This window comes from Mobula hypostoma, chromosome 16, assembly GCF_963921235.1.
Source record: "Mobula hypostoma chromosome 16, sMobHyp1.1, whole genome shotgun sequence".
Lineage (NCBI taxonomy): Eukaryota > Metazoa > Chordata > Chondrichthyes > Myliobatiformes > Myliobatidae > Mobula > Mobula hypostoma.
Genome location: NC_086112.1, coordinates 1,871,820 through 1,899,380, shown reverse-complemented (window position 1 = coordinate 1,899,380; position 27,561 = coordinate 1,871,820). Strand labels below are relative to the sequence as shown.

Sequence of the window (27,561 nt, the reverse complement as noted above, 5' to 3'; positions counted from 1 at the left end):
AGCTTTGCCCTCCATTGCTATACATGTGTTTATTTATTGAGATACAGCATGGAATAAGCCATTCCGGCCCTTCAAGCTGAGCTGCCCAGCAACCCCCTGAGTTAATCCTAGTTTAATCGAAGGGCCATTTACAGTGACCAATTAACTTACCAACCGTTATGTCTTTGGACTGTGGGAGGAAACTGGAGCACCCGGACTAAACCCACGCGGCCACAGGGAGAACGTGCAACCTCTTTACAGGCAGCGGCAGGAATTGAACCCAGGTCGCCTGTGCTGTAGAGCGTTGTGCTAACCACTACACTACCGTGCCACCCTTACACATGATAATAATGAACCAATTACTTCCAGAGACGGTGCAGCATTGGGCCACTTGCAGAGCTAAAATCATAAATGCTGGCAACGTCTTTACACCAACTTCTCCACTTAAGACCCAGTTCTTCCTCAACACATATTCTGTCCTTCATACACCCCTACAATGGTGCAGGATTTCACCTCTTACTTCCTTGCTTCCCACTTCACGGTAGAATCGTAGGCTCATTCTTCTCATTCAGGAATTCAACCAGAAAGCCGCTGCAGGCAAAGGTAAAACTTCCAGCTCAGATGAACATACTCTTGGGGGTAGTAGATTTATGATTGGCTCGCAGCCGAGGCACTGCATTATTACACCAGCCACCTGGGAGCAATGTGTTTGTGAAAATGTCTTAACACGAATAAAATGTCTTTCACACCTCAAACCACTTCCTGTGGCATTTTTTTAAACAACCCTTATACAGTTGTACAATAGCTTTAAAAAAACAGCCAGCCAGCAGCTTAGTGAAGTAGTTGATGTGTAGTTAGTCATGCGAGGTGCAAAAAGAATAACTGAACTATTCTAAAATTCCAAAATGGTGGTGCCAATGTCAGCTCAGCGTGGCATACTCAACAGTGTTATAATTGCCTTTTAATGACAGTGGTAAACTGCTCAAGTATAAACCTCTTCAACATCATTATTCTGCAGATGCTGGCAATCTTAGGCAACTCACTCAAAATGCTGGAGGAACTCAGCAAGTCAGGCAGCACCCATGGAGAGGAATAAACAGTTAGCACATAATGTCCTGCGCATAACGCTGAATTAGTGTCATGGCTGCAATTTGTTGACGTAGATAACTTCACAGTATCAGGGATCAGGAGGCAGCAATCTGAATAATCTATCATTTCAGTTTAAAGCCACAATCAAAAGAAAGTGAAGATCTCTAATGTTACACTGGCTTACGAGCACATTATTATAACAGTACATCACACTGCAGGACATTTATATGATGAAATTCAATAAGTTTTAAGATATATTAAATCATTAATAATTAACTTTAATTAACTTAAAGGTTTTCACTTATTTTTAAACAAAGAACTGCTGAGACTGCTGCCATCCCTGTTGAATAGAGAAATCATAATAGAGAGAACCTGACTGGCAGACCACAGTACGTGTGCTTGCAACACTCTTGTGTCCGACAGAGTGATCAGCAGCACTGGGGCTCCACAGGGGACTGTCTTGTCTCCCTTTCTCTTCACCATTTACACCTTGGACTTCAACTACTGCACAGAGTCTTGTCATCTTCAGAAGTTTTCTGATGACTCTGCCATAGTTGGATGCATCAGCAAGGGAGATAAGGCTGAGTACAGGGCTACGGTAGGAAACTTTGTCACATGGTGTGAGCAGAATTATCTGCAGCTTAATGTGAAAAAAACTAAGGAGCTGGTGGTAGACCTGAGGAGAGCTAAGGTACCGGTGACACCTGTTTCCATCCAGAGGGTCAGTGTGGACAAGGTGGAGGATTACAAATTCCTGGGGATACGAATTGACAATAAACTGGACTGGTCAAAGAACACTGGGGCTGTCTACAAGAAGGGTCAGAGCCGTCTCTATTTCCTGAGGAGACTGAGGTCCTTTAACATCTGTCAGACGATGCTGAGGATGTTCTACAAGTCTGTGGTGGCCAGTGCTATCATATTTGCTGTTGTGTGCTGGGGCAGCAGGCTGAGGGTAGCAGACACCAACAGAATCAACAAACTCATTCCTAAGGCCAGTGATGTTGTGGGGATGGAACTGGACTCTCTGACGCTGGTGTCTGAAAAGAGGATGCTGTCCAAGTTGCATGCCATCTTGGACAATGTCTCCCATCCACTACATAATGTACTGGGTGGGCACAGGAGTACATTCAGCCAGAGACTCATTCCGCCGAGATGCAACACAGAGCGTCATAAGAAGTCATTCCTGCCTGTGGCCATCAGACTTTACAACTCCTCCCTTGGAGGGTCAGACACCCTGAGCCAATAGGCTGGTCCTGGACTTATTTCCTGGCATAATTTACATAATTACTATTTAACTATTTATGGTTTTATTACTATGTACTATTTATGGTGCAACTGTAACGAAAACCAATTTCCCCCGAGATCAATAAAGTATGACTATGACTATGACTATGAAGTGTTGACTATTTGTCCCTTCAGATCTCCTCTGCTATGCAAAATGGCCCTGGCTCATCCTCCATCCGACTCCCATTCTCTCCCCATGCCAGCACATGTCTTGTGTTTAGACATCTCCTTAAATATATTCAAGCAACTTGGCACCCACCACCATACCAGCCCTAAATGTCTTTGCCAGTCTTCTGAGATAGTGACTCCTAGCTTGAGAATCTAACCAGTCGATTTCTGTAAATTTCAAGAGATTTATTCTCATTCTTCTAAACTCAGACCAATCTAAGCCTAGTCAATCGAATCTCTTCCTGACCACATTATCACCGACATGAGTTTAATGGAACTTTGTTGCATTCCCTCCATGGGAAATTGTATGTTTCATAACATAAGGAGACCAAAACCACACATAATATTCACTAACGTATAATTATAGCAAGACCTGCTTGATCCTGTACTCAAAACTTTTTGGAATGAAATCCAACACATATTATCTGCATTCATAACAGCTCGTTGTATCTGTTTGCTTTTATTGACTGGAATGCAAGGATGTACACTCAGTGGACATTTTATTAGGTACAGTTGCAAGAAAAAGTTTGTGAACCCTTTGCAATTACCTGGTTTTCTGCATTAATTACCCATAAGATGAGGTCTGATCTTCATTCAAGTCACAATAATAGACAAACACTTTCTACCTAAACCAATGAAACACAAACAATTGTACATTTCATATCTTTATTGAACACTTTATTTAATCATTCACCATCCAGGCTGGAGAAAGCATGTGAACCCCTGAATTTAATAACTGGTACAAACTCCTTTAGCAGCAATAACCTCCACCAAATGTTTCCTGTAGCTGCTGATCAGACTTGCACAACAGCAAAGAGAAATTTTAGACCATTCCTGCATACAAAACTGTTTCAGTTCGTTAATATTTCTGGGATACCTTGTATGAACAGTTCTCTTCAGGTCAAACCACATTTCTATAAGATTAGGGTCTGGACTCTGACTTGGCCATTCCAAAACGCAAGTTTTCTTCTTGGTAAACCACTCTGTTGTTGATTTAATCTTGTGTTCCAGATCATTGTCTTATAATATCCAACTTTTATTAAGCTTCAGGTGATGGACTGTTCCCCTAACATTCTCCTGTAAAATATCTTGATACAATTTTGAATTTATTGTTTCCACAACAACTGGAAATTGTTCAGGCCCTGATGCAGCAAAGCAGCCCTGAACCATGATGTTCTCTCCACCATACTTCAGTTGGGATGAGGTTCTGGTGTTGGTGTACAGTGCCTTTTTCCCTCCAAACATAATGGTGTGCATTTCTACCAAAAAATATCAACTTGCTTCTCATCTGTCCACAAAACATTGTCCCAGAAGCATTGTGGAACATCCAGCTGGTCCTTTGCAAACTTGAGATGTGCAGCAATGTTTTTTTTTGGAGAGCAGTGGTTTCCTCTGTGATGTCCTTCGATGAATACCATGCTTGTTCAGTGTTTTTCTTATAGTGAACATATGAACTGTGACTTTAGCAAGTTCGAGAGATTTTTGCAGATCTTTTGATGTTACGCTTGGGTTCTTTTTCACCACCCTCAGCTTTACACATTGTGCTCTTGGCGTGATCTTTGCAGGATGCCCACTCCGAGGGAGAGTGCGCAACAGTACTGAATCTCCTCCATTTCTAGACAATTTCTCCTGCCATGGACTGATGAACACTTGGGTCTTCAGAAATGTTTTTGTAGCCTCATCTCATTGATTGGAACACCTGACTCCAAATAGCTTTTGTAGAAGTCGTAAACACAAAATACTCTGCAGATGCTGGGATCAAATTAACACGCCTCCAGCATATTGTACATGTAGTTTTTGTAGAAGGCATTACTCCAGAGTTTCGCATACTTTTTTGAACCGAGACCATGATTATTTAAATGGTGTAGTTGTTGTCAATACCAAGTACAATTCTTTGTGTGTTAATAGTTTAGGCAGAGTGTGTTTGTCTATAATTGTGACTTAGATGAACATCTGACCACATTTTATGAGTGATTAATGCAGAAACCCAGGTAGTTGCAGCGGTACATGTTTCTAGTACTGAGTAGGATCCCTTTGGGCAGCCCATCCACTTCAGGGTTGGCCATGTCCATTCAGAGATCCTCCTCGGCACAGCACCATTGTGATACTGTCACCTTCTACCAGTCTGGCCATTCCCCTCTCACCTCCCTCATCAACAAGCCATTTTTGTCCACTGAACTGCTGCTCACAAGATTTTATTTTTTGTTTTTCACACCATTCTCTGTAAACTCTAGAGACTGTTGTGCATGAAAATCACAGGCATCAGCAGTTTCTGAGATACTCCATCCACCCTGCCTGGCACCAACAATCATTCCACAGTCAAAGTCACTTAGATCACATTTCTTTCCCATTCTGGTGTTTGCTCTGAACAACAAAAGAACCTCTTGACCATGTCTGCATGCTTTTATGCACTGAATTACTGTCACATGATTGGTTGATATTTGCATCAGAGGTGTACAGGTGTACCCAATAAAGTGGCCGTCTAGTGTAGATGGCATGAAAGTAGTGGGCTGAATAGCCTACTGTTATGCTCAACACGTTTATGATTTTATAACTTCATAGCTACATTCCTTTTTCTTAATTAGTTTGTGTTGAAACTGATATTTTGTAGTTCCACCTCTCTTTGCAGCAGTATCTCCTAATCTTAATGACGACATAACTCAAATTTACCCTTTTCCAGAACCACTCACAACAAACCAAGTGAAGCCGTAATGAATTGGTCAGTATGACTGATTTCTTCCTTCAGCAGAATGCAGAAGGTGCTGAAAATCTGGTGACAGATGTCAGCAGTTGACAAAATGCAGTGACCACTGTCATGCACAGCAATGAATGCGGGTGAAACGGAAGTGACGGCTTAGTGCAATAACAAACCAGTATTCCTTGGAGAGGCACAGAAACACTCCGTGCAGTGTGATTGTTAGCTACAGTAACTGGAACGTTAGTTTCCAAATCTTTACGCAGGCTGATAAAGCAAGCTTATTCAATAGCTCGCATTTAATGAATGGCAACTCGAGCAGTTGTGGCAATGGCATTGTTTGCCACAGAAACATTAGACACAGTGGCAGTTCTCATTCCTTGGATACGTCCTGGCTTCGAACTTAGTTCTGGAACAAGACATTCTCTCCCAAATCTGAATGAGGACAACTACTATGAAATACACAAGAGATTCTGTAGGTGCTGGAAATCCAGAAAAACACACACAAGCTTTTGGAGGAACTCAGCAGCTTGGCTTCTCCCCACTTTCTTTCTAGTTCTGATGAAGGGTCTCAGCCCGAAGTGTCAATTGTTTATTTATTTCCACAGATGCTGCCTGACTAGCTGAGTTTCTCCAGAATTTTCTGTGTTGTACCTACGATGGTATCTTGAGAATGGATTGGATTCTTTGAGTTGAACATATTCTTGAGGACAATTATTTTGTGGCATTTTCTTCACTTGATTTTTTTGCTACCAACAATGCCAAACTTTAGAAACATTTAAAAAACCTCTAAAACTTCTCACTCCCAATCTCCCAGCAAGAAGCACCAAGTCAGAGGTGAGCATTCCTCCCAGGGATCCTTAAATCAAATGGCATTTCAAACCCTGAATTAAGATCGAGACAACAATAGCTGGTCCTACCTGGACGAAACCCTGTGCTACAAGTTAGCCCACCAAGTTTATTGTCAGATGCACAAAGGTGAAATGACAAACTTACTTGTCGCAGTGTCACAGGTAGAGCATCAGATAAGCAGCGTTCACAAAAAAAACAAATTATACATAATGCTCTCAACAATGAACAAAATTAGAAGTAAAATTTAAGTCCATTTTTATCATGCTGCCTCTGTTGAAAATCCTCCTAGAGGACCATAAACCTTAATGTGGTTTGGAGTCCTGCATACCTCAAAGACCCAGTGAGCTATGCTGGCTGCAGTTTTTAATGTTGTTTTACGTAGTCTAGTGTAGCCTTGGGATGTCTCACATAGTCTAGTGTGGTTTTGTGTTGTTTCATGTAGCACCATGGTCCTGGAGGAACATTGTTTTGTTTTTACTGTGTATTGTACCAGCAGCTTATGGTCGAAATGACAATAAACTTGACTTGACGACTTGGGTCAAGGTTTTATGGTTTGGCTGTTGATAGGGTCACCCATACAAAACAGGTCAAAGGGTCGAGGCCAGGCTAAGAGTGGTCCACCAGTCCTCTAGGTTTGGGGATTTAGTTCAGTGCTGAGTCTCACCCAGAACTTCCATGGTTGGTGGTCAAGGACTGACATAGATGGAGACACCTTCATTGCTGTCATTAAAGCCAACGGCATAACAGGCAGTAAGTATGATGAAAACCTAGATGTGTAATGATGCTAACATGACAATTTATTTAGTAAATATTTATGAATAGTTAAAAATCTTGCTTATCCTGTACAGCAACACAAATTGAATATAACCATTTCCTGGAATGTCTCATTACTTTCCATTATCCAATATTAAGATTCACGAGGCAAGTTAGCTGATAAGAAACTGCTGAGCTGAAGAAGCCGATAGTCAGATTCTACTCTTAATGCCATTAGCCTAAAGGTATCTTGTTGATAATCTATAAAGGTTAGGCTATCAAAAAGACTAACTCTGTCTTCACATGATGTTGAGGCATGCCAATAAAATTAGATTGCAAGTCTGCAATATCCATTTCTCATATTTTACTTTCTAATGAAGATTAAAGAATTGGTTTTTTGTCACATGTGCATTGAAACATTTTGTATTGTCACATAACATTTCTTCAGGGCCAGCTGATTCCATCTTGTGGCTGTTTCGTTAATGGAGCACACAGAAATACATATTCTATGGCAAGAATCTGGTAGAATCTCCACAACAGTCTCCAGGGTTTACAGAAAATGGTGAGAAAATTTTTTAAACAGCCAGTGAGCGGCAGTTAATGAGAAAATCCTTCTCGCTGACGATCAACACTGGTGCACCTCAGGGGCATGTGCTTAGTCCACTGCTCTACTCCCTCTGTGTGACTAGGCATAGCTCAAATACCATCTATAAATTTGCTGATGATACAACCATTGATGGTAGAATCTCAGGTGGTGACGAGAGGGTGTACAGGAGTGAGATATGTTGCAGCAACAACCTGGCACTCAACGTCAGTAAGACAAAAGAGCTGATTGTGGAGTAAGGATAAGACGAAGAAACACATACCAATCCTCATAGAGGGATCAGAAGTGGAGAGAGTGAACAGTTTCAAGTTCCTGGGTGTCAAGATCTCTGAGGAGCTAATCTGGTCCCAACATATTGATGTAGTTATAAAGAAGGCAAGACAGCGACTATACTTCATTAGGAGTTTAAAGAGATTTGGCATGTCAACAAATACACTCAAAAACTTCTATAGATGTACCGTGGAGAGCATTCTGACAGGCTGCATCACTGTCTGGTATAGGAAGGATACTGCACAGGACTGAAAGAAGCTGCAGAAGGTTATAAATCTAGTCAGCTCCATCTTGGGTACTAGCCTACAAAGTACCCAGGACATCTTTAGGGAGCGGTGTCTCAGAAAGGCAGCGTCCATTATTAAGGACCCCCAGCACCCAGGGCATGTCCTTTTCTCACTGTTACCATCAGGTAGGAGATACAGAAGCCTGAAGGCACACACTCAGCGATTCAGGAACAGCTTCTTCCCTACTGCCATCCGATTCCTGAATGGACATTGAATCCTCGGACACTACCTCACTTTTTAAATATATATTATTTCTGTTTTTTGCACAATTTAAATCCATTCAATATACGTATACTGTAATTGATTTGCTTATTTATTATCATTTTATTTTGGGGTTTTTTTTGTATATTATGTTGCTAAGTTAACAAATTTCACGACATATGCCGGTGATAATAAACCTGATTCTGATTCTGAAAATGGCCAGACTGGGTCAAGCAGACAGGAAGGTGACAGCAACTCAAATAACAACGTGTTACAACAGTGGTGTGCAGAAGAGCATCTCTGAACACACAACACGTTGAACCTTGAAGTGGATGGGCTACAGCAGCAGAAGATCACAAACATACGCTCAGTGGCCACTTTATTAGGCACAGAAGATAACAAATAAAATGGCCACTGACTGTACATTATCTATAAATACTGTAGAAATGCAAATATATTTTCCTAACAACACTCAGCTTGAGCCATATATTAAACAGGAGCTTGTTTGTAAATTAGAGTGACTAGATTGGCGCTGTAGAATGTGCATTTTTGATGGTTGCGTGAATAAACATGTTTCACTCAATCCAATGCAACGAAGGTGCTGGCTCACAAAAAAAGTTCCAAGCTCAATACAGTAACTATGCTGCTAACAATAAAACACAAGACGATAACATAATTATTTTTCCCCATTGCTTAAATCATGATTTCAAATATTGAAGAAAGGAAGCTTCAAAGGGTCTGCAAACTCAGGACACTATTTTTAAGCATGGCTTGTCATGCTGATAGGTTGGGTCTGTAAACTTGCTTATCAGGCAATTCACTAGGCCTTACTTAAATAACACAAAACACACACAAATTGCTGGAGGAACTCAGCATGTCAGGCAACATTTATAGAGGGACACTTCTTCAGGACTGGAAAGGAAGGGGGAAGATGCCAGAATAAGAAGATGGGGGAGGGGGAGGGGAAGGAGGCTAGCTAGAAGGTGATAGGTGAGGCCAGGGAGGTGGAAAAGGTAAAGGGCTGGAGGAGGAGGAATCTGATTGGAGAGGAAAGGAAGGGGTCACCAGGGGGGAGGTGATAGGCAGGTGAGAAGAGGTAAGAGGCAAGAGTGGGGAATAGAGGAAGAGGGGAGGGGAGGGATAGAGAAATCGATGTTCATGCCATCAGATTGAAGGCTACCCAGACAGAATATAAAGTGTTGCTCCTCCACCCTGAGGGTGGTCTCATCGCAGCACAAAACGAGGCTATGGATCGACATATCGGAACAGGAATCGGAATTAAAATGTTTAGCTGCAGGCAGGAAATTCCACTCTTGATGGATGGAGCGGAAGTGCTCAATGAAGCAGTCCCCCAGTTTATGACGGCTCTTATCAATGGCTGCATCGGGAGCACCAGACACAATAGACAACCCCGCAGACTCTCAGGTGAAGTGTTGCCTCACTGTTTGGGGCCCTGAATGGAGGTGACGGAGGATGTGTATCTGCAGGTGTAGCACTTTGGCCATCTGCAGGAATAAATGCTGGCATGGAGATTAGTGGCGAGGGACGAATGGACAAGGGAATCACGGAGGGAGCGGTCCCTGTGGAAAATGGAGAGGGGAATGGAGTCAATATGATTGGTGGTAGGATCCCTTCGGAGAAGGCGGAAGTTGCAGAGGATGATGTGTTGGATTCGAAACATCATGGGGTGGTAGGTGAGGGCAAATACCACAACCCTTTGTTTTGTAAGTTACCAGATGTGGGAGAATGAAAGAGTGTATTCCCTCTATGGGGCAAAAAGCTTCAGTGTAAATCTGAGAATAACAAATCTGATAGAAGGCAAATGAAATAAACCCATTCCATGTTTAATTCAGTGGCAAACAAAATAAAGAAAAAAAAACTGCCCTGGATGAAAAACAGAACTTAGAGGCAGTAAGAAAATGCTTTAAAAATGAATTAATATGATTAGTTGAGGTATTTTTTTTAATTCCAGTGAAATTGAAACAATGAGGAATAAGCCCTCCAGAGATGTGTTTATTCTCGATGGCAGGGACTGCAGGGACTTGACCCAGGTCTATTGTACATGTCTTCTCGTGTCAAAGGCAAGGTTTCAGAGAATTGGCAGGGAGCTAGTGGCTTTTCTGTCATTAAAGGGAAATTAGATAATCTGGAAACTACACACTGTAGTCTGTCAGTGGTATGGAAGCTACAGGAGAAGATTCTTAGGGATAGGATTTATAAGCATTTGGAAAACCATGGCTAAATTAGGGACAGTCAGCATGGCTTTGGACAGGGTGAGTCACATCTTCCTGACTGAGGTTTTCATGGAAGTTACTAAGGTGAACTATAAAGGTGGAGTTGTCTAGATGGATTTTAGTAAAGTACATATCTGACAATTTAATTCAGTTTATTAAATTGCAGGGGATCCATGGATATTTGGATTCAGAACCGGCTTGCCCTTAGAAGACAGACAAAAATGCTGGAGGGGATCTTTAAACAAATCTGCAGATGCTGGAAATCCAAGCAACACACACAAAGTGCTGGAGGAACTCAGCAGGCCAGACAGCATCTATGGAAACGAATAAACAGTCAAATGTTTCGGTCCGAGACCCTTCGGCAGGACTGCAGAACAAAAAGCTGGAGGGTAGATTTAAAAGGAGGGGGAGGGAGAGAGAAACACAAGATGATAGGTGAAACCTGAAGGGGAAGGGAAGTTGATTGATGAAAGAGCTACAGGGCTGGAGAAGGGGGAATCTGATAGAAGAGCACAGAAGGTCATGGAAGAAAGAAAAGGGAAGAGGAGCACCAGAGAGAGGAGATGGGCGCCCCCTCATCTCCCTCACCACTCCCCATTCCCTTTTCCCCCTCACCCCTCATCTCCTTCACCACCCAATAATATATTTTGATAATAAAATTTACTTTGAACTTCTGCTTTCTCCAGCTGACTGCTTGGAGATCTGTGAAAAAAAATCCCTCAGCAAAATGCCAATGGCATTTTTGTTCCTTATTATCATTTGATGAGCTTATAGGATATCCTCCCTCATTCTCCTCTCCTCCTTTTCACCTCAAGAGAATACAGCCCAGTCTCTCCTTACACAGAAATCCTTCAACCCCCACAGAATCCAACCCAGCTGACTTCACCTTTCCTTATTACAGAAAACTAGATTTGTTCATGGAGTATAAATCGAGTGATACAAATCTTTCAGTCCATGATCAAAGGATGGATGCAGCTTTATATTCCTGGAAGACTGAAATTCCCACTGTTACCAGATATATGCACAAAAGTATGAAATTCAATGCAACTGTAGAATTATTGAGCAAAATGCAATATTTTTATTAAAAATTGATTAAAAGGCAGAATATTATAAGGTTATCTCACATTATAATTGAAGTTTATTTGGAGTAAATATTAAGATGGAGGTAATAGAATTGTTTTGATGTCAATTTGACAAAGCCTGTCCTGGTCCAACCATGTTGATGTTACAACCAAGAAAGCTCACCAATGCCTCATCTCCATTTTAGCATGACCTCATAAACCCTAACCAATTTTTATTGATGACTCGTGGAAAGCATTCTGTCTAGATGCTTAATGACTTGTTACGGCAACTGCTCTGCACATGACCACAAGAAATCACAGAGAGCTATGGACACACCTCAACACATCACAGGAACCAGCCTCCCTTCCATGGATTCTGTCTATACTTCTCACTACCTCAATAAAGCAGCCAACATAATCACCCTGGACATGCTCTCTTCTCCCTTCTCTCATTGGGCAGGAGATACAAAAGACTGAAAACCCATACCACCACTGACCCATTTCAACACACTTTTTAAACTGTTCTTTTGTATGACGAGGAGGACAATCTACCTCATTATGACCTTGCACTGTATTGTTTACCAGCTCCACAGCAGGTGCACCTTCATTCTGCATTGTTGCTGTTTTACCTTCTTCTAGCTCAATGCACCATGTAACGATCGGATCTATATGAACACAAAATTCAGGCCAGGCTTCATCTACATAACAGTTGAAGTTTCAGACCAAGACCTTCTGCAGTACTGGAAAGGAAGGAGAAAGACAAGGCTGATGGACGGTATGTAAGCAAGCACGAGGAAATCTGCAGATGCTGGAAATTCAAATAACACACATAAAAAATGCTGGTGAACGCATCCCTTCTTTCAGTTAGTCCTGACGAAGGGTCTAAGCCTGAAACGTCGACTGTACCTCTTCTTATAGATGCTGCCTGGCCTGCTGCGTTCACCAGCATTTTTTATGTGTGTTGCTTGACAACTTGGTACATGTGACAGTAATAAATGTACGGGTAAGATGCTGAAAGTGAATGAATAGCTTTGCTTGATATGTCAGTGGGAAGCGATGAAGAAACAAAGCCTGGACAACAATTTACTGTTAGAAGATGAGTGGGTGAAGCCCCTTGATGAGCAATTCAGGAAAAGTGCCGATTTCCAAAGTGGTGAGGTCCACGGTGAGAAGAAGATGGCTATCCAAAGCCAAATAAAATGAATCGTGGGCAGTTTTGACCATTGTTAAATCTTGATTGGGCCTGATGAAATTGAGTGTGGAGAACATGAGATACCTTATATGGGGACAATGATTTCAGGAAGAAACTATTATTCACTCAGTGGCTACTTTATTAGGTACACTTCTTCACCTGCTCGTTAATGCAAATATCTAATCAGCCAATCATTCATAAAAGCATGCAAACCTGGTCAAGAGGTTCACTTGTTGTTCAAAACAAACACCAGAATGGGGAAGAGAAGTGATCTAAGTGACTTTGACCGTGGAAAGATTGTTGGTGCCAGACGGTCTGGATTGAATATCTCAGAAACTGCTGATCTCCTGGGATTATCATGCACAACAGTCTCTAGAGTTTACAGAGAATATTGTGAAAAACAAAAAAAAAAATTCCAGTGAGTGGCGGTTCTGTGGGTGAAAATACCTCACTAATGAGAGATTTCCGAGAATGGCCAGACCGGTTCAAGCTGACAGGAAGGCAATAGTAACTCAAATAACCACACTTTATAACAGGTTCCTTAAGGTTGTTACAGCCAGGGGTGGCAATGGGGACAAGTTCCCACTATCTGTTAAATGCTCCCAGTGGCGTGCACTTCAAATAGCCTCTGACAACCAAGTCCAGCTCCTGGCCTTCACGTCTGGCTTAGCTACTAAGTCTGGTGGAACCATTTCTACTGACAGGAGAAGGGGCAAAGGGAGGTTATTGATGCCTCAAATTCTGTCAGTTCGAGTAGATGAGGCTCATTGGCCATGGCTAGCAGCTGATCGAGGAGAAGGAAAACTCTGATCTCAAGTCGAGGGACAGAGTTTAAGAGTCGCGAGGTAATGATGCAGCTCTATAAAACTCTGGTTAGGCCACACTTGGAGTATTGTGTCCAGTTCTGGTCGCCTCACTATAGGAAGGATGTGGAAGCATTGGAAAGGGTACAGAGGAGATTTACCAGGATGCTGCCTGGTTTAGAGAGTATGCATTATGATCAGAGATTAAGGGAGCTAGGGCTTTACTGTTTGGAGAGAAGGAGGATGAGAGGAGACATGATAGAGGTATTCAAGATATTAAGAGGAATTTATAGGCATCCATTAGTCTCGTGAGACCATGGATTTGTGCCTTGGAAGGTTTCCAGGGTGCAGGCCTGGACATGGTTGTATGGAAGACCAGCAGTTGCCTATGCTGCAAGTCTCCCCTCTCCACACCACCGATGTTGTCCAAGGGAAGGGCATGAGGACCCATACAGCTTAGCACCGGTGTCGTCGCAGAGCAATGTGTGGTTAAGTGCCTTGCTCAAGGACACAACACGCTGCCTCAGCCAAAGCTCGAACTCGCGACCTTCAGATCACTAGACGAACACCTTAACCACTTGGCCACACGCCAACACTTAAGAGGAATAGACAGAGTGGATAGCTAGCGCCTCTTCCCCAGGGCACCACTGCTCAATACAAGAGGACATGGCTTTAAGGTAAGGGGTGGGAAGTTCAAAGGAGACATTAGGGGAAGGTTTTTTGCACTGCCTGAGTCAGTGGTGGAGGCAGATACACTAGTGAAATTTAAGAGACTACTAGACAGGTATATGGAGGAATTTAAGGTGGGGGGTTATATGGAAGGCAGTGTTTGAGGGTTGGCACAACATTGTGGGCTGAAGGGCCTGTACTGTGCTGTACTATTCTATGTTCTATAAACCTCCGCTGCCTTGCAGCTATACCCAGTCACGGGGAAGACTTCAGGATTAAACCCCAAAGGAAGGATCTGGAGTCTCTAAGGCAGTCCTACATTGAATTCAATGTTGACTGGCATCTTCTGCAGCACTGCTGGTACAAACTGTATAGGTCTCTACTGTTCCTTTGGGTTCATCAGATACGTGGAGAGGGGGAGCTTGCCACATAGGCAACAGTTTGCTCTCCATATCGTACCGCGCAGGCTTGCGTATCTAGACATCTAGGACGCAACATCCACGGTCAACTCCAACTGACGGAGGCCTCAGATTCAGACGATAGTGAAGTGTAGAAGACCTTCTCTGAATGACCAACACACCAAACCTTGAAGTGGATGGGCTACTACAGCAAAAGACCATGAACATGCACTCTGTGGCCGGGAGGTGACTAATAAAGTGGCCCGAGTGTACCAAGTTTATTTCGACCAGAGGCTCTTAACTTTTTTCTGCCAAGGACCCCTTTGGCAGTTTGGTGAAGCCAATGGAGTCTTCTCAGAATAATGTATTGAAATATATAAAATACAATACACAAAATTGCAAAAGACACCAATTATATTGAAATAGTTATCAAAATATTTACAAAACAAATTTGATATAATAATGTGTGCTTCTTTGTAACACATTAAATAACAAGACTACATTTAAAATATAGGCAAGTTAAAATTAAACTTTATTTTTAAAGACATGTCAGTGTGAAGGCTGTTGTTGCTTAGCTTAAATAAGAAAATTAAGCTGTGGGATGGCCTTTGACACAGCAACACACATGTCATGGTGGACATGCAATCAATTTTGAACTTTTGTTTTAATGGTTGCAAGTGTTGAAAATCCTGATTCACAAAGATATCAGCAGGCTGGAGTTGGGCTGTTGTTGCTCTAGGAGTCGTGTGGTATTACAAAAGGATACGGCTTCACAGAGTCAAGAATCCCTATTTGAACCGTCTAGTTTTACAAAACTTAAACCATAAAAACGACACACCTTCTTCTACACATTGACCAGCAGGCAATTGCAGACAGGCAATAATGGAGAGTAACAACAATGTCTGGGTCACAATTGTGAGAATACATCGCTTCGCCATCTGCTGTCTGAACGACTACTAGGCGCAGGGCTGCCCGGTAGCTGACCAGCTACGTTGCACAAGCTCTGCAGGCAGGAAGACTGCGATCGAGTTCAGCCTAGGTTAACTGCTGTAATTGCGAAGGAGTGATCAGCGTGCTGAAAATGATTTTTGGAGATATTTGTAACAACTTTAATGTGATATGAAAATATCAGTGATGTCTATTGGTGACAAAGTCACAGTTATTGTTAATACCACTGTGGTTTGTTGGCTACATTCAGAATGGAAGGAAATGCAAAATTTTAGTTAAAGGTTAGTGAAAAGAAGGATGTAAAGTGTCACTACATCCAGGGATGTGCTGGCCACAAGTATCACTATGTCCAAGGATGCGCAGTCAGCAAGTGTCACTATATCCGAGGATGCGCTGGGAGAGTCCGAAAGTGTCACTATATCCGAGGATGTGTTCGGAGAGTCCGCAAGTGTCACTATGTCCGAGGATGCGCTGGCCACATCTGTCACTACATCCGAGGATGCGCTGGGAGAGTCCGCAAGTGTCACTATGTCCGAGGATGCGCTGGCCACATCTGTCACTACATCCAAGGATGGGCTGGGACACCCCACATCTGTCACTATGTCCGAGGATGCGCTGGGAGAGTCCACAAGTGTCACTATGTCCGAGGATGTGTTCGGACACCCCACATCTGTCACTATGTCCGAGGATGTGTTCGGATAGTCCGAAAGTGTTACTATGTCCGAGGATGCACTGGGACAGGCCACATCTGTCACCATGTCCGAGGATGCGCTGGGAGAGTCCGCAAGTGTCACTATGCTTCAGGTGCCAACATATCAACAGAACGTGCCCACTCTCACTGACCCTAACTCTTCTGTATTTGGAAGGTGGGAGGGAATGGGAGCACCAGGAGGAATAGCACACAAGCACAGGAAGAACTAACTCCTTACAGACACCAGCAGGAATTGAACCCCGGTCGCCAGCATTGTAAAGCTACTATGGAAAATTTTTAAATCTGGCGGTGCTCGTGGACAATAAATTGAATTTACTGTAACTTTGCTCACTTCAATTAGTAAGTCAGATATTAGAATGCATTAAGTGATCGATCATGAACCAAAACCATAAGGGAATTCTGCTGCACTCAGAGTACAACATTCAGAATACTATGCACATCACTGGAGATAAAAGATATTGCCATTATTGACTGGATACAATGGGAGAGACTTGAAAATCGAGTGGGTGTTTTTACTCATTTAAAGATACAGCGGGCAACTGGTCCTTCTAGTCATCAAGCCAAACCTCCCAGTGTGACAGATTTAACCCAAGCCTAATCTAGGGACAATTTACAATGACCAGCTATGTCTTGGAACAGATTGTATTTTATAGTCATTAAGGAAGATAATTCGAACTTGGTTCACCCTGGCCAACATGCAAGCCCAGAGCCTCAGGCTCACGGACTGGCAGCTACCACAAGAAACTTTATTTTCAGGTTGAAGTGTTGTTTGCTGACAAGTAGTAACTCTGATTCCCTGCTTCCCACCAAGTCAGTCCCTCACTGAACACTCAGCTTTTACATTGAAAAGCAGCCACATCCAAGCTCCAGCAAGAATTTTGGTTGTACTGCGATCACTAGTTTGGCAGGAAGCATCTAGCCGAGTGAGATACAAGCAGAATCTCTGTCTCAGTCTTGGACTTGGATAATTTGGACCCGGTCTTGGATCACACACTAGTTCTCATCGAGCAGTGGAAAAGGTGAGCAGTTTCAATTTCTATATCTGAGGATCTATCCTGGGCCCTACATACTGATGCAATTACAAAGAAGAGTAGCTATATTTCATGAGGATTTTGAGGAGAATTGGTATGCCACCAAAAACTCTAGCTAATTTCTACGGATGTACTATGGAGAGCATTCTAATTGGTTGCATCCCTCACCCTCTGGTACAGGGGTGGGTGGGGGGAGAGTTGCTACTGCACAGGATCAGAAAAAGCTGCAGAAAGTTGTAAACTCAGCCAGCTCCATCACGGGCACTACCCTCCCCAATTCCCAGGACACCTTCAAAAGGTGATACATCAAGCAGGCAGCATCCATCATTAAGGACCCCCATCACTCAGGACATGCCCTCTTCTCATTGCTACCATCAAGGAGGAGTTACAGGAGCCTGAAAACACAGGATCAGCTTTGACCTTCTGCCAAAAGATTTCTGATGGACAATTCATCCATGAATAATTTTAGCATGAATCCAATTTTACCCTCTCTTTTTGTACTACATTTTCAATCTAATTTTCTATAAGTACTTCATATTGTAATTTAGTTTTTAAAAAATGCATTGCAATTTTATTTTGCAGCCGTAGTACAAATTTTGCAACATATATGAGTGCTATTAAAGCCAATTCTGATTGAGATTTGGGGAGTGTACAGGGATCCATTGGTGGAGGAAGCATACCAAAATATCCGGCACATCAAGTTACACAAAGGGAAATATAATAGTAAATTTTCTAACTTAAAAAATAACTGTTGAAAAGGGAAACCAGATGTTTCCTGCTGTCTTCTTCTAACTTCCCAGAGAAAAGATAGACTAGTCACTTTGCATGGCAAAAATTATCTGAAGATAAAATTTCCTGAAATAAGAGGAATTGGCCTCCATAGGACCACAGAATATATTTAAGGATGGCAACTCTCCAAAGGAAGAGGGTGATAGTCAATTTTGTTCTCTTTCAGTACTTTACATTCACTAAAGGATGCTTTGCTTTTTTAATGAGGGGCATAAAAATAAAACAAATCAAATAGGGAGAATCCAATGACATTGAAGGAGATCCCTCTTCCTTCTCTTTCTCCTGTGATCCACTTTTCCCCCTCCCCCATCACATTCCTTCTTATGATAAAATATCACTGTCAGCATGGTTTCTGGAAAGAAAATCTTTCCTGACACATCTGATAGAGTTCTTCAAGGAAGTAACAAGTAGGGTGGAGAGAAGAGGCAGTGGATGTCATTTATTTGGATTTTCAGAAGGCATTTGATAAGGTGCCACACATCAGGCTGCTTAACAAGATAAAATCCTGTGGTGTTACAGGAAAGATACTGGCATGGATAGAGGAATGGCTGACAGGCAGGAGGCAGCGAGTGGGAATAAAGGAAGCCTTATCTGGTTGGCTGCCAGTGGTGAGAGAACTTCCTCAGGGGTCAGTTTTGGGACCACTGCTTTTCTCATTGTTTGGCAGTGATTTGGATAATGGAATTGAAGGCTTTGTGACAATGTTTGCAGATGATACAAAGCTAGGTGGAGGGGTAGGTGGCACTGAGGAAGCAATGCAATTGCAGCAGGACTTAGACAAATTGGAAAAACAGGCAAAAAAGTGGCAGATGGAACACAGAGATACGAAATGTATGAAAATGCATTTTGGTAAAAGAAACGAAAGTGCGGACTATTATCTAAATTGGGAGAAAATTTAAACATTAGAGGTGCAGAGGGACTTAGGAGCCCTCCTGCAGGATTCCCATGGGTTAATTCACAGGTTGAGTCTGTGGTAAAGAAGGCAAACTCAATGTTGGCATTTATTTCAAGGGGGATAGAATATAAAACGAGAAGATAATGCTGACAATTTATAAAACACTAGGCTGCACTTGGAGTATTGTCAACAGTTTTGGGCCCTTTATCTCAGAAAGGATGTGTCGTCATTGGAGAAAGTCCACAGAAGGTTCATGAGGATGATTCCAGGAATGAAGGGGTTAACATATGAGGAGCATTTGGCAGCTTTGGGCCTGTACTTACTGGAATTTAGAAGATGCTGTCTGACCTGCTGAGCTCCTCAAGCATTTGCTGTGTGTTGTTGAGGGAGTTTATCTACGTTTCTAGCTAGTTTAATGCAGGTAAAACGGGATGGAAAGATTAAATATATCCGTTCAGGAGAGGTAATATGAGAAACTCAGGAATAATAAATGTTTTATTATTAGGGTGGTATGGTATCATGGTAGATAATGTGTTGCTTTACAACACCCGTGTTCAGGGTTTAATTCCCACCACTGGCTGTAAGGAGTTTGTACTTTCCCTTGGTGACCGTTCGACCTGTACGTTCTCTCCAAGTGCTGCGATTTCCTCCCACATCCCAAAGACATACATGTTACCAGGTTAACTGGCCACATGGGTGTAACTGGGCAGCAGAGGCTTGTAGCACTGGAAGGGCCTGTTACTGTGATGACCTCTAAATTAAAAAGTATCGCATGATTTGAGCAAGACATAAGCATCCCCAGAATCGTCAGATATTATACAGTGAAAAGCGGTTTGCTGCCTTTTAGAGTGAGAAGAGAGTTGACTGCCCAGAAGTGCAAGAGAAACAGGAATGTTGGTTGTACAGTTGACTGAGGAGAAATGCAGGGATTTTTTGGACAATGATGAGACAGATGACTGAGAATGAGAGCCAGGAAGCCGGTTTGAATGAGATCCCTACAAGAAATGAGACTCTGGCTCCATCTGAGATCCAGCCAGGGTGGTAGTGGTAGGGAAGGACACAGTATTGTGGTCAACGTCACTGTAATTTGAGATACCTGTAACTTACTGACAAAGCTATGATGGAGAGTGAAAAATAAGTGTCTTGAAACCATCATTATTGACTTACATATTCAACCAAAAAGCTGTGACAAAACATTTTTAAAATGTTTTATTTGTTACATGTGGATCGTCACATTGAGTGAAATGTGTCGCTTGCATCAAATCAGTGAGATCTGTGCTGGGCAGCCTGCAAGTGTCGTACGCAACCATGTCCACAACTTAGTAATCCTCAGTGTAACTCTTTGGAATGTGGAAGAAACTGGAAGACCTTGTAAAAACCCACACTGTGATTCAGAGAACCACAGGGTGACAGGGTCAGGGAATGTTGAATCTTTGTAGATGGAGTTAATAAACTGCAAGGGTAAAAATAAAATTATGGGAATCATATATAGACCTCCAAATAGTAGCCAAGATGAGGGGTTAAGATTGCAAAGGGAACTGGAAAGGGCATGTAATAAGGGTAATGTCACAATAGTAATGGGGGACTTCAATGTGCAAGGGGATTGGGAAAATCAGGTTGGTGTCGGATTGCAAGAGAGGAAATTTGTTGAATGCCCATGAGATGGCTTTTGCAAGCAGCTTGAGCTTGAGCTTAGGGGAATCTATCTTAGATTGGGTGTTGTGCAATAACCCAGATCTTATTAGGGCACTTAACATAAAGAAATCTTTTGGAGGCAGTGAGTATAATATGATTGAATTCATACCTCAGTTTGAGAGGAAAAAAACATAACTCATGTGTATCAGTATCGCAATGGAATAAAGGGAACTACAGAGGCATGAGAGTGGAGCTTGCCCAGGTGGATTGAAGGATACTGGTGGGGATGATGGCAGAGCAGAGATAGCCAAAGTTTCTGGGAATAGTTCACAAGGTGCAGGATAGGTATGTTCCACAGAGGAAGAAATTCTCAAATGGCAGGGGGCTGACATTTGAAGTAAAGGACTGCATAAAAGCCAAGGAAAGGGTATATAAAGTAGTAAAAGTGAATGGGAAGTTCGATGATTGGGAAGTTTTTAAAATCCAACAAAAGGCGACTAAAAAAAGCTATAAGGGAAAAGATGAAATATGAGGGCAAACTAGCCAATAATATAAGGCAGTATACTAAATATTTTTTCAGTTATGTAAAGAGTAAAAGGGAAGTGAGAGTTGATATCAGACCTCCGGAAAACTATGCTGGTGAGGTCGTAATGGGGGATGAAGAAATGACAGATGAACTTAATGAGTACTTTGCATCAGTCTTCACTATGGAAGACACTAGTAGTGTGCCAGAGGTCCATAAATATCAGGGAGCAGGAGTGAGTGTCATTGCTGTTACAAAGGACAAAGTCCAAGGTAAACACAAAGGTCTTAAGGTGGATAAGTCACCTGGACTAGTTGACTACATCCCAAAGTCCTGAGAGAGGTTGCTGAAGAAGAAATGGATGCATTGGTCATGATCTTTCAAGAATCACTTGATTCTGGCATGGTCCCAGAGGACCAGCAAATTGCAAATGTCACTCCACTCTTTAAGATGGGAGGAAGGCAAAAGAAAGAAAATTATAGGCCAGTTATCCAAACCTCAGTGCTTGGGAAAGGGTTGGAGTCTATTATTAAGGATGAGGTTTTGGGGTACATGGAGACTAATGATAAAATAAGTCAAAGTCTACATGGTTTCTGTAAAGGGAAATCTTGCCTGACAAATCTGTTAAGAGTTCTTCGAGGAAGTAACAAGCAGGGTGGACAAAAGAGAGGCAGTGGATGTCATTTACTTGGATTTTCAAAAGGCATTTGATAAAGTGCCACATATGAGACTACTTAATAAGATAAATCCCTGTTACATTACAGGAAAGATACTGGCTTGGATCGCAGAATGGCTGACGGCCAGAAGGCAGCGAGTGGGAATAAATGGGCCCTTTTCTGGTTGGCTGCCAGTGACTAGTGGTGTTCCTCAGATGTCAGTATTGGGAACACTACTTGTCACAATGTTTATCAATGATTTAGATAATGGAATAGATGGCTTTGTGGCAAAGTTTGTGGATAATACAAAGATAGGTGGAGGGGTAGGTAGTGCTGAGGAAGCAATGCGATTGCAGCAGGACTTAGACAAATTGGAAGAATGGGCAGAAAAGTGGCAGATGGAATATAGTGTTGGGAAATGTATGAAAATGCATGTTGGTAAAAGGAACAATATTGCAGACCTATTATCTGAATGGGGAGAAGGTTCAAACATCAGGGGTGCAAAGGAACTTAGAAGTCCTCATGCAAGACTCCCAGGAGATTAACTTACAGGTTGAGTCTGTGGTAAAGAAGGCAAATGCAATGTTGGCATTTATTTCACAGGAATACAATATAAAAGCAAGGAGATTATGCTAAAGCTTTACAAGACACTAGTCAGGCCATACTTGGAGTATCATCAACAGTTTTGGGCCCCTTATCTCAGAAAGGATGTGGTGTCATTGGAGAGAGTCCAGAGGAGGTTCACAAGGATGGCTCCAGGAATGAAGGGGTTTGAGGAGCATTTGATAATTTTGGGACTGTACTCACTGGAATGTAGAAGAATGTGGGGGGGCCTCATTGAAACCTATGTGGAGAGGATGTTTCCTATGGTTGGGCCATCCAGAACTAAAGGACACAGCCTCAAAATTGAGGAGCGACCTTTTATAATGGAGGTAAGGAGGAATTTTTTTAGCTAGCGAGTAGTGCATCTGTGGAATACTCTGTCAGAGAATGCAGTGGAGGCCAAGTCCGTGGGTATATTTAAAGCAGAAGTTGACTGTTTCCTGATTGGTCAGGGCATCAAAGGATATGTCAAGAAGGCAGGTGTACAGGGTTGAGTGGGGTCCGGGATCAGCCATGATAGAATGGCAGAGCAGACTCAATGGGCTGAATAGCCTCATCCTGCTCCTATACTTATGGTCTGACCACAAGACAAAGGAGCAGAATTAGGCCATTCAACCCATCGAGTCTACTCCACAGAATGTACAAACACGAGAACATACAAACTCCTTGCAGATAGCAGTGGGGATCAACCCCGACCAGTGAGCACTGGCACTGTAAATCCATTGCACTAACTGCTACAGTAGTGTGCCACCTGCCTGTTTTGAAAAAACTGAATTGAAAGCTCATTTTCAGTCAGACGATTGATCTGAAAAGTATACAGTTGACATACCAACACCTCTGAATGAAGTGATAGCAGGGCTAGTGCCAGTCGTTACCTCCGGCCCCACCATTCCCACCACCAATGCACAACTCAGCAAAACATCCTTTGCACAAGCAGGAGAGACTGTGCAGCAAAGTCCAAGGCTCCTCTAGATACCAATACTAACAAGATCACACACATTTTATTGGCTAAAAGCATTTGATTACTCTCTGCCAAGTGTTACTACTGAGTGAGCCACATATTTGTTTTGGCATTATACAGTAACACCCTGTAGAGACATGTTAACCCAGCAGCAAATTGTACACAAATGTGTACTTGGACGATCAATAATTTGAAGGAAGCATAATTCTGCAATGAAATTTGATATTGCTTTATTTACAAAATCACAGTCAATTACGTTTGTGTATTGGTCAACACTGTCATATTTTTATTTCCACATGATAGATATTGGGTGTTGCCTGTAAAGTTGGGCATTTAAGGCAAAGCTGTTATCATCAGAGCATATGGCTGTTCACATGACAACATGCTAAGACCAGAGAAGTGTGGGAGATGGGAGAGGCAAGGGCCAGAATTTCACAGGCTGCAGATCCTACAGTTCTTAGGTAGGAAATTGCAAATAACAGTTCACTAAAATAATTCGGGACATTCATTTGCAAAGTAGGGGTTAAGCTTAACCCCAGCAGTGAAAACACTGGCAAATATAAGAATTATTCATTTGATTTTTTTTGTATTTAAACAGATTGCCTTTTGCACATTGGTTGTTTGTCAGTCTTTGTGTGTAATATTTAATTGATTTTATTGTATTTCTTTGTTCTACTGTGAATGCCAACAAGAAAATGAATCTCAGGGTTGTATATGGTGATATATGTACTTTGATAATAAATTTACATAGAACTTTGAAATCTTTTCCTTCAGGAATGGTCAGTTGTGAGTCGGGCAGTAGGTTAAAATGCTAGAAATCTGAAACAGGAATTCAATCTAACATGAATATGCCAATTTCCAGTTTTAAGAAGCAAGTAACCAATGTGCTTTCAAAGTTCAAAGTCATTGCTCTGCGATGACACCAGTGCCAAGCTGTATGGGTCCTAATGACAACATCAGTGGCATGGAGAGGGGAGACTTGTAGCATGGGCAACTGCCAGTCTTCCATACAACCTTGCCCAGGCCTGCGCCCTGGAAACTTTCCAAGGCGCAAATCCATGGTCTCACAAGACTAACAGATGCCTATTTAGTATTATAGTATACTTAGTACTAACTTTTGCTAGCTGGTTTTCCAGCTTTAGGAAAGAAGAGTGTGGCATGGTAGTGTAGCGGTTAGCACAACACTTTACAGCATCAGCGATTGGAAGATTAGAACATAGAACATAGACTAGTACAGCATAGTACAGGCCCTTCGGCCCACAATGTTGTGCCGACCCTTTAGGGTTTAGTTCTGTCTGTAAGGAGTTTGTACATTCTCTCCATGGCCATGTGGGTTTCTTCTGGGTGCTCTGGTTTCCTCCCACAGTCTAAAGATGTACAGTTTAGGCTTGGTAAGTTGTGGGCATGCTATATTGGCCCCAGGCTGCCCCCAGCACATCACACATGATAATGTACTCATTTCATTGTAGGTTGCAATGTTTATGTGACAAATTATGCTAATCTTTAACTTTGCCCATCAGGCAAGTCATCTTTGACCTCCCACCATCAGGTGATAGATACACTGTACAAGAACAAAGACTGCCAGGCTGGGTAACTGCTTGTGAGGTTTCTGAACACCCTGCTACCATCTAGTACACATTATTTATAAACAGCACCAGTAGCAGCATTGGTGTTGTACACTTAACTATATGCACTTTATGTCAACTTGTACATCTGACTTGTTCACCTTCTAATTCAAGCTTTAATATCGAGAAATGTAATGAGCCGCCCTGGTCTTGCAGGATAAAGAATACTGTACCAAAGGTTCACAACCCTCAGTATGAAGACAGTTCTCCTCACTTCAGGTCCTTCATCCCTCATTCAGTTTGAGAACCCAGCTGCCAGCTTCCTTGAACCAGGGAAAATCTCCGCCTGCATCTACCAGACAGCAAAACATGGTACAGAAATAAGTGTGTCAGACCCTGAGCCAGCAATAAGACAATGGACAGAACTTGGTGTTTCAATGATGTCTCTTTCCAATCCTCTAAACCAGGGATTCCCAACCTTTTTATGCCATGGAGCCTTACTATTAACCGAGGGGGCCATGGGAACCCAAGTTAGGAAGCCCAACCTTCTAAGCAGTCTAACTGAGAGATGGAAAGGGTTGGTGTTCCTCCGGCAGACTGAGTGACTGATAGATTTCTGGACATGGAAGTAACTCAATACAAGGTGAAGAAGTGAGAAATGAAGCCTTGATCAAATGAAAAGCGAAGCAGGATCCAAAGAACAGATTTAATTCCGACACCTATTTCACAAATGAGTCCATCAGAAAGAAAAAGTTACAGGGCACCATAAACCAACTAGTCTTCACTTTTACACTAATCCTACACCGTTTTCCACAGAACTGATGAAGGGTCTTGGTCCAAAACATTGACTCGTTATGCCCCTCTATTAATGCTTCCTGACCTGCCGAGTTCCTCCAGCATTTTGTGTGTGTCGCTCTGGATTTCCAGCATCTGCAGAATCTCCTGTGTTTGCAATTATACTTCTATATAGCTAGATTTAGATTCTATCACCAACATACAGAGCAAAGGCAATTTACATTGGCCAAATAAGCCATCAATGCACACCTTTGGGATTCGGGAGGAAACCGGAAGACTGAGTGGAAAACCACGTGATGAAGAGGGCAAGCTCCATAAAGACAGCAACCTGACGTCAGGACTGAAACCATCATGCCGGCACTGCCAGGCACCAGCTCTGCCACTGTGTCGCCCCGAGAAAGAGACTGAAGCACAGACAGACCCACCAAGACGGGCAGGCAGAGAAGCGTGTCAAGTGATCTCTACGTGAAAAGGCTGCAGAAAGGTCAAGAGAGTTGGGGATATTGCGGGACCTTGTGAACCTGTGTTACAGGGAAAGGAGATTGAACAGGTTAGATTGAACAGGTCAAGATTGAACAGGTCAAGAGAAATGGGGATATTGAGGGGTCTTGTAAACCTGTGTTATGGGGAAAGATTGAACAGGTTAGGACTTTATGCCTAAAAATGCAGGAGAACAAGAGGAGATTTGATTTAGGTATACAAAATTATGAGGGTATAGATAACATAGAACATATAATAGTACAGCACAGTACAGGCCTTTCGGCCCACAATGTTGTGCCGACCCTCAAACCCTGCCTCCCATATAACCCCCCCACCTTAAATTCCTCCATATACCTGTCCAGTAGTCTTTTAAATTTCACTAGTGTATCTGCCTCCACCACTGACTCAGGCAGTGCATTCCACGCACCAACCACTAAGTAAAAAACCTTCCTCTAATATCCCCCTTGAACTTCCCACCCCTTATCTTAAAGCCATGTCCTCTTGTATTGAGCAGTGGTGCCCTGGCGAAGAGGCGCTGGCTATCAATTCTACCTATTCCTCTTATTATCTTGTACACCTCTATCATGTCTCCTCTCATCCTCCTTCTCTCCAAAGAGTAAAGCCCTAGCTCCCTTAACCTCTGATCATAATCCATATTCTCTAAACCAGGCAGCATCCTGGTGAATCTCCTCTGTACCCTTTCCAATGCTTCCACATCCTTCCTATAGTGAGGCGACCAGAACTGGACACGGTACTCCAAGTGTGGCCTAACCAGAGTTTTATAAAGCTGCATCATTGCCTCATGACTCTTAAACTCTATCCCTCAACTTATGAAAGCTAACACCCCATAAGCTTTCTTAACTACCCTATCTACCTGTGAGGCAACTTTCAGGGATCTGTGGAATTGTACCCCCAGATCCCTCTGCTCCTCCACACTACCAAGTATCCTGCCATTTACAAACGTTTGTACTTTGTACTCTGCCTTGGAGTTTGTCCTTCCAAAGTGTACCACCTCACACATCTCCGGGTTGAACTCCATCTGCCACTTCTCAGCCCACTTCTGCATCCTATCAATGTCCCTCTGCAATCTTCAACAGTCCTCTACACTATCTACAACACTACCAATCTTTCTGTCGTCTGCAAACTTGCCAACCCATCCTTCTACCCCCACATCCAGGTTGTTAATAAAAATCACGAAAAGTAGAGGTCTCCGAACCGATCCTTGTGGGACACCACTAGTTACAACCCTCCAATCCAAATGTACTCCCTCCACCCTGACCCTCTGCCTTCTGCAGGCAAGCCAATTCTGAATCCACCTGGCCAAACTTCGCTGGATCCCATGCCTTCTGACTTTCTGAATAAGCCTACCATGTGGAACCTTGTCAAGTGCCTTACTAAAATCCGTATAGATCACATCCACTGCACTACC

At 42.6% G+C, this 27,561-nt stretch overlaps 1 protein-coding gene across 2 annotated transcripts in view; it reads right to left on the bottom strand.

Moving 5' to 3' along the window:
• Positions 1–27,561, bottom strand: part of LOC134357641 (multiple C2 and transmembrane domain-containing protein 1-like) — a 575,938-nt gene that overhangs the window by 545,594 nt on the left and 2,783 nt on the right. Inside the window, exon 1 of one of the 2 annotated variants that reach the window (XM_063069272.1) lies at positions 493–627. The exons of the other annotated variant lie outside the window; for it this stretch is intronic. The gene's annotated coding sequence lies outside the window, so the exon portion shown is untranslated. Of the gene's footprint in view, positions 1–492; positions 628–27,561 lie in introns of those variants that run through there. 2 annotated transcript variants of the gene reach the window in all.